Source organism: Macaca mulatta, chromosome 14 (genome assembly GCF_049350105.2).
Source record: "Macaca mulatta isolate MMU2019108-1 chromosome 14, T2T-MMU8v2.0, whole genome shotgun sequence".
NCBI lineage: Eukaryota > Metazoa > Chordata > Mammalia > Primates > Cercopithecidae > Macaca > Macaca mulatta.
In genome coordinates this window covers 70,584,172-70,592,477 of record NC_133419.1, presented here as the reverse complement: position 1 = coordinate 70,592,477, position 8,306 = coordinate 70,584,172, and the positions used below count along the sequence as shown (strand labels likewise).

The following is an 8,306-nucleotide window of genomic DNA, read 5'->3' as shown; positions in this document are numbered from 1 at the left end:
TTCCGTCTGTTGGTATATTCTGGTTTCATTGTTGTTTTCCAGAAAACAATTGTTAACTGCCTTGTTTCCACAATATTTCAATTTACATATTCTGTGTGTTTCTTTAAACAAGAAAAGAAAAATACATACATCCCTCACCGATTTCCACATATACATATTCTCACTTCACAATGTGGTAAAGTGTCATATTTGGAAATTTACTTCTTAGACAACAACTAAGTATATTATCATCTTCTTGGCAGACAAGAATAAAATATCTCAATTCTGATAAGACTATGCCTTGAAGTGATGACATATTCCCCAGAGAGAAGCAGACAGATGAAAGGGGAAGAGGGAGACAGAGCGTCTTTTTCAGTAAGGCGATACTTTACTACTTGAGCAAATTTCTCCTGTTGAATACCTTATGCACTGCTGACCTTATTTGTTTGGTTTTCAGGCTATAAACCAACGGATTAAGGACAGGAGTCAAGAAGAGGAAGAGATCGGCCATGGTGACATGGAGAAGAGGAGATGTGAATTTACCAAACCTATGAATTAGGGCCAGCACAATGAGTGACACATAGAAAAGGAAGAGAGTGAAGACGTGGAAAACACAAGTAATAAGTGCCTTGAGCTGACCACTTTTGCAGGCAATACCCAGCACTCTTTTCAAAATCAAGGTGTATGAAATGAAAATGAAGATAGAATCAATTGCAAAGGAGCAGATGACAAGGGACAACCCATAGATCATGTTGACTCTGACAGGACCACAGGCCAGCTTCATTACATCAGGGTGATAGCAGTAGCAGTGGGATAGAATGACATCTTTGCAGAAGGGCAGTCGCTTGAGCAGGATTGGCAAGTACCATCACCATCACAGTCCTAATCACAGCTGTCAGCCCCATCTGAATAATCCTGGCAGGAGTTAAAATCACGGTGTAGTGCAGAGGGTGGCGAATAGCTCCAAACCGATCAAAAGCCATGGCCAGCAGGATGGCTGACTCAATCTCCCTGTGATGCAGGAGGAAGACATTGAGTACTGTAGGTAGAGTTGACAAAGACAGACCCAAATCTGTAGTTGCCAGCATGGACAGGAAGAGGTACTGAGGCTCATGAAGACTGGAGGTAGTTTTGATGACAAAGAGGATGGTGCAGTTTCCTAGGATGGCAATGAGGTACATGACACACAGGGGCGTAGAGATCCATATTTGTACAGACTCCAGTCCACGGATGTCTGTTAGAAGAAGAATGTGTGGCTGAAACCAGCTATTGTTTATAGGTCCCATATGCAAATGTCTTGAAATGTAACCCAGGTAAGCTTCCAAATGTTTCTATTTGTACAAATAAAATCTAACTTTTAAGATAGTGATAGCTAATATGTCTAACTCTCCTGGGGCAGCATTTACCCTAGGCAATTTACATCAAGGAATTTATCCTTAAAAAGTTTCAACACTATTGGAATAACTATCTAGTGTTTGGTCAATAGATAACTGCTGGTAAAATGTAAGAGCTAGTGGAATTACATTGGCCAAGAACACTCAATCATTAATCTAGTGAAAAGGAAAATTAAGTACATAATTTTCTCTCTTATCCAAGTTCTCAGAAAAAAAATTATTCTCAGAACATATTTTCTGTCTTGATAACTTATTCAGATTACATTCTTATCTGCATTTACTTTCATCTTTGGTGAACTTTCAAAAGACTTTCCAGCACTTTCTTTGGCATCAACATCGTATTTAAGGATCTGGAAGCATGAGTATTTTTCTTGGTATTTCTAACTGTGGAAATAAAGTGTGAAATATTTCAACAACCCATATAAAACTCAAGTCATACTTTCCAACTTCATGGGATACTAATCATTTTTAAAATAAATTTCTAGTTTAGTTAATGCTTTGTTTTTAAATGATGTGCTGATATTTTCAAAGGAAGCTGCTCATCAAAATATAACAGAGTGATAAATCACTGAAGTGGGTGTTGATATTACTTTTCCACTGGATCTAAAATAGTATTCATCATCACTGGCCATCAGAGAAATGCAAATCAAAATCACAATGAAATACCATCTCATACCAGTTAGAATGGTGATCTGGCAATCATTTAAAAGTCCAGAAACAACAGGTGCTGGACAGGATGTGGAGAAATAGGAACACTTTCACACTGTTGGTGGGACTATAAACTAGTTCAACCATTGTGGAAGATGGTGTGGCGATTCCTCAAGGATCTAGAACTAGAAATACCATTTGACCCAGCCAACCCATTACTGGGTATATATCCAAAGGATTATAAATCATGCTGCTATAAAGATACATGCACACGTATGTTTATTGCGGTACTATTCACAATAGCAAAGACTTGGAATCAACCCAAATGTTCATCAATGATAGACTTGATTAAGGAAATATAGCACATATACACCATGGAGCACATATACATATATATGTGCAATATATATGAGCATGTATACAATATAGCACATATACACCATATACTATGCAGCCATAAAAAAGGATGAGTTCATGTCCTTTGTAGGGACATGGATGCAGCTGGAAACCATCATTCTGAACAAACTATCGCAAGGACAGAAAACCAAACACTGCATGTTCTCACTCATAGGTGGGAATTGAACAATAAGAACACTTGAACACAGGGTGGGGAACATCACACACTGGGGCCTGTCATGTGGTGGGGGAACGTGGGAGGTATAGTAATAGCAGATATACCTAATGTAAATGATGAGTTAATGGGTGCAGCACACCAACATGGCACATGTATACATATGCAACAAACCAGCACATTGTGCACATGTACTCTAGAACTTAAAGTGTAATAAAAAAAAAAGAGAGAAAAAGAAAATTAAGGGACAGATTATGCAAAAAAAATCAACAAATAATTTCTTGAAAAAATTTGAAATATATCCATTTCAAAATATATCTTAGTTAACATTAAATACCTTGGTAACTGTCTTAAAAATCTCATGATTAGAGAAAATGGTGTTAAGTCATATCTTTATCCTACAAAGAAGGTAGGAGGACACCTGTGACTGGCTGAATACATTAAAATTTACGTATTCTGTTTAAAATTACAAAATGTCATGCAAAAACAGGAAATACTGATTTGGCTACATTTGGAAACAAGGATGGAGTAGGAACAAAGGTCATAAAACTGAGTTAAACTCCTACCTAGAAGAGCATGAAATCCAAGCAAATATCTTTTGTAAAATCATATACTTTAAAAATATACACCAAAATAAAAACACCAGAAGAAAATTTGAACAGAAATTAATGCAGGACTCTTTCTCAGAAAAAGAGCTAACAGCAGGGAGGACTGGAACAAGAGATTATTCTTTTTTTTTTTTTTTACTCTCAGCCAAAATTAGAACTTCTGTATTGTTTTAAAACCATGTAAATATTAAATGAAACGAAATAATCTTTCCATAAATGTTAATATATCTTTAAAACACAGACCCCAGAGGACTCATAATTTGTATATTTCCATCTATTGATGTGTAGACCTATGCTTGTTTAGTCTTCCATTCATACATTACTGGCACTGAATGTTTACTACAACCTACTACATTCTTTCATTATATGACTAGTAAGGAGAATTTTACAAAACATGTCCTTTTAGAGGAGGAAGAGTCACAATGAACATGTATAGCCCTTAATAAGGAGGTCAACTTCTTAGGGAGTTAGGATACTAAGTGAAAGAATTTTTCAGCTGTACATGTGGAGTATCAGAGTCATTCATGTTTTTTAAAAAACAGAAAAACAAGAAAGTTATTGTGAATAATACAGTAGAACATCCAATCCCACCATAAACACTGCCCACGCAGTCACTGAACATGTTGCTTTTTGCAAAACTAAGAAAACTCTCTTCTAAACATAAACGTCTTATTCACCATAATATATCATGTATGTCTTTTAAGCAGAAACATAGAATATGCTACAGATTCATATATGCACACATAACCAGCTCTCCCTTGGCTTCAACTTTCTTCCAGAATATCTTGGAATTCACTCTTTGGAATTCACTTCTTTGTATCCATCTTTCCCTTCTTTTACCTTTTTTAATCACTGTTGCAATTGCTGCAACCACTATCAGCATCAAGACCACCATCAAGAATACTGCAACAACTAATGTAAAAGTCAAATGTGTACTTAGTCCATATTGTTGTGTGCTTCATTTTTAAATATGCTTTGTGCCTATATTTTTGTTCCTTTTCAATAAGAATGTCTTTTTTCAATTAATTTAATTTTTTACTCACTCTCTAGTAAGATTGGTTGTTTTATTACACTAGATGTATTACTAGATATATTACTCATTCTCACATAAAGATGTGTATATACCTTTTAATATATTCTCAACTGTGGTCATGCTTCATCGTAGCCAATAGTAATTTAAAACCACACTTAAAAGACACTTTGTATTCAACAATCTATAAAAATGATCCAATGCCTATTTTAAATCCCCAGAATTTTTCCAGCCATCAAATCCCCACTGAATGTATTGCTTAATTCCTCTTTATGAATAATGACACATATAATTTCATATTATCTTCCAACTGTTTTCCCTTACTAAATTTGACTTTAAGTACCTTTCATGTTGAGATTTCACCCTTCACGTATCTGCATAGGGACAGTTCACCTCTGTTTGGAAAAGAAGGCACATGGCAAATTTTGTTTAAACAAATAAATTAATAGTTTAGAGATTCCTACCACAGCCTATAGTTGGTAATCTCCAGCAAAGGCATAAAACTTACTAGTAATCCAGGATTCATTTTAAACTTTTACGTATAGAAAGTTTTGGGGGTCGTTATTACCCAGTAGGGCTCACTTAGAATTCAAGAGTAGGTGCTATTATCTTGAAAGTTGGGGAAGAAAAGTGTATCATCCTATGTAAATATTAATTCTAGTATTTGTCAACTGGCTCAATTTCCAGGTATTCTCATCCTAATTTACTTTTATCTTGTTGTGGGTTACCCATTCCATTAAGAAATATATCCTACAGATTATTCCTGTATATCACAAAGACATTTAACTGTTTCAGTTAGCATGTCCCACTTCCAAATTCACCCCTAATCACTTTAAGATGTATAATTTCTCCTTTCTGCCCCAGAGCCCTCAATTGAGTATCTCCTAAAAACAATGCCTCATCCCTATTATTTTAGTGAAAATAAAGTAGAGTTACTCCACATAGTGTACAATCTTCTCTCCATGAAACCAGCACCATCTAAAAAAAACTAACAAGAGAATTCAGCAGCACAGTTCTGCTCTTTCAGTCTCACCCTCCTTGGCATTGGCAGGGAGTGGATAGACTCTTATAAGATGTCAGAAACTTCTTATAGAGGCACCTGCATCACAGCAGAGTTATTTATTGCAATAAATAGAGAATTGTGGATGGAAGGTGGCTAGAGGAAGATTATCAAAATAGTCCCATGAGATATTAATTTAAATACTATTTACACACAGTGTCACAAAAAGAAATAACTTGGAACTAAAACCATGGCAAATTTGCTTTTCTTAATACCCTAAAATCCTTTTAATTAATCACACATTCATGCCTGAGAGCAGCTGAATCCTTACTGTTCAACACAAACACTTGATGAGATTTTCTTTATATGTGATTGTTCCTGATACTTGGTTTGGGTTTTTTTTTTTTTTTTTTTTTTAGGTGAATCCTTTTGAAATATGATTCTCTACTTTTCTCTGAGAAGTTGAGTGTTGGAAACCATCTCCTTCATTACCATTGTAATAGATTCCCATTATTATGATATTGTTTCAGAACATTGCGATGTTGTAGATTTTTTGAGAGGTGTACTGCCATATATGACAGTCTGAGTTAGTGTGGCCTCAGTAAAGTTTTTTTTTTTTTTCAGATTTTCTCCTCTTTTCTTCCTGTAAAGCTGTTGCCTATATCTTTTGCCCACTCTTTTCAAAATTTTACTGTATCTTTCTTCCTCTCTTTTGAATGTTTCAATGGTAAAATATTGCAGGCATCCAAATGCCTAATACAATGACTGGTATAGAGAAGGCATTTAACCTATACTTGATCAATGTAGAATGAATGGACAGGGACTTCTGCTGTCTGACAAGATGCAGTAAGAGGATTAGAATTTACCTTTCCATCTAAAACAATGAAAATAATTAGACAAAATATATGCAGCAACGATTTCCAAGATATTTAGTATCTAGCAATGAAGGACCATGATCTCTTAGAGACAAAAAAATAATAAATAAACTAGGTCCTATAACTGCTGCAGCTGATTGCTTTGAGATAATTTGTAGACCGTGGTAAATGCAGAGGAAACCCAGATAGAGTCTGTGAACTACCTGAGTTAAAAAATTATTGCTGAGAATTCCAGGAGACCAAAGTATCTAGAGTTCATGGCACTGGAGAAGAGACAGATGCACAAGAAAGGTACTACTCAGGCTTTGGCTGTCCTCACCATCCTTCCTATTTATAGTACATTTAGAATCCTCCCTGCCAAGCTGACACCCCCTGCCATGTTCCCATGTAATCATTTTTATGTTGTCTTGTCTGTGCATCACTTGCCAGGAAACAACTTGCAGGGATGTTCTCCTCATATGATCAGGTTCTCACACCCTTCTCTGGTGATGCCCACTACCAACGCCATACACGCCAGTATAGATGTCTACATTGCCGCACTTCAACTGTTTGTTTTAGGACTAAATAATTCAGAATGGAAAGGAAAACTAAAGGGGTAGGTAGACTGAAGAGAAACAAATGCAGAATAGGGAGGTGAAGAGTCAGCTGCGTTCACATTAAATTCAATATGTTTAATTTTTCTGCCCAATTATCTGTGAGGTTGATTTTTAAAATTACAAAATCCTCAAAATTAATATATTTTTTCTATATTGTCTTGAGCAAAGCATAAGCTTTCATTTTGTCTTTATTAATCAAATTTATAATATTTTCAAAGTTAGGCCTTCTGTATAAAGAGTTTACAATAGATATAAAACTGTACTTCAATACACCTCATATTTTTCTAGTTAACTTCTCTAATGAAAATATTTATTTATATTGATTGCAAAAACATCCTCTCCATGAGTCTTTGTCCCAAGTTCCTTGATAAACATAATATCTATTCTGTGTTGCTATGCATGTATGCTTGAATATCTCCATCATTCCTGTTCTGATCTGCTTTGAGGGGTGGTTATTTTGTCCATGTTTTGATGTCTTCACATGGATAAGACATTCTTGAAGTAGAGAATATTTATGTTTTATATTTGAATCTTTCTTTAGCATAGTACTATACACAGAGTGACCTTTAATACATTTTCATTAATTTATTTAATTACTGTATACATTGACAATTCATTTCTTTTGTTGCTTTATCTGTTACCTACCTTTTTCCTTTCTCCAGGAATATTATGGAAGTTTGAGTCGAAAAGGAAATGAAGGAGGAGGAAAGAAATGAGCTAATATGAAAATACATGATAGAAGAAAAAATATGAGCAAATGTTAGGGTAGGTGGGAGGGAATAGTGGGAGCTATAGTTCATGTGTGTGAACAATGAGTGGATACTATCTCCTAAGTTAGAATAAAGCAATATGAGTGCTCACTTCGCACATTGCCTGTTTAACTGAAATACATGCCTATTGTAACCTGTAAAGTGAAATCATGGTTCTAATATATGCAATATTCAGTTAATACAGCACTGTGAAAAGCAAAGACTACCTGCACTTTTACTGTATTTATCTCCAAGTATACTATTGAAGAAAGAAAAAAGGCACTCCTTTGTGAAGACTTCATTTTAAAGTATAAGGATAATCATTATCACTGATTCAGTGGTGTTAATCTCCTAAAAAGGCCACAACAATATTCCACATCTGTATTTCTGGAGCTCCAGGAATGATAATGTGATAAATTACTATAATGAATCAGATATAATGAATCAGAAAAGGAAAACTCTCTGATGTGCAAGAGCCTGCTAGAGACTTCATGCTTGATGTCAAATCAATAATTGAACATTATACCTAGACCATATTTGAAATCCATTAAACTTTATAATTATTGTTGTTACCATCACCATAATAACCAGTGGCAATAACCCTACAAAACCATGATAACTTTCATGTCAATTAAGTCTCTCTGGCTTATTGGTGAATCAAGAGTGATCACCAATTCTTTTGTAAAGCAATTACTTTCCTACAATGCCAAAGTTCACACTTACCCTGATAAAATAACTGTAGTTCTTCATTTTCTCTCTCTCTCTCTCTCTCTCTCTCTCTCTCTCTCTCTCTCTCTCTCTCTCTTTCCTTTCTTTATTCCATTCCAAGGTCTAGTATTGGAGCACAGAGTAAAAG

At 35.1% G+C, this 8,306-nt stretch overlaps 1 pseudogene; it reads right to left on the bottom strand.

The window, feature by feature from the left end:
* Positions 1-370: 370 nt before the first annotated feature.
* Positions 371-1,265, bottom strand: LOC100426814 (olfactory receptor 51G2-like; annotated as a pseudogene).
* Positions 1,266-8,306: the final 7,041 nt, after the last annotated feature.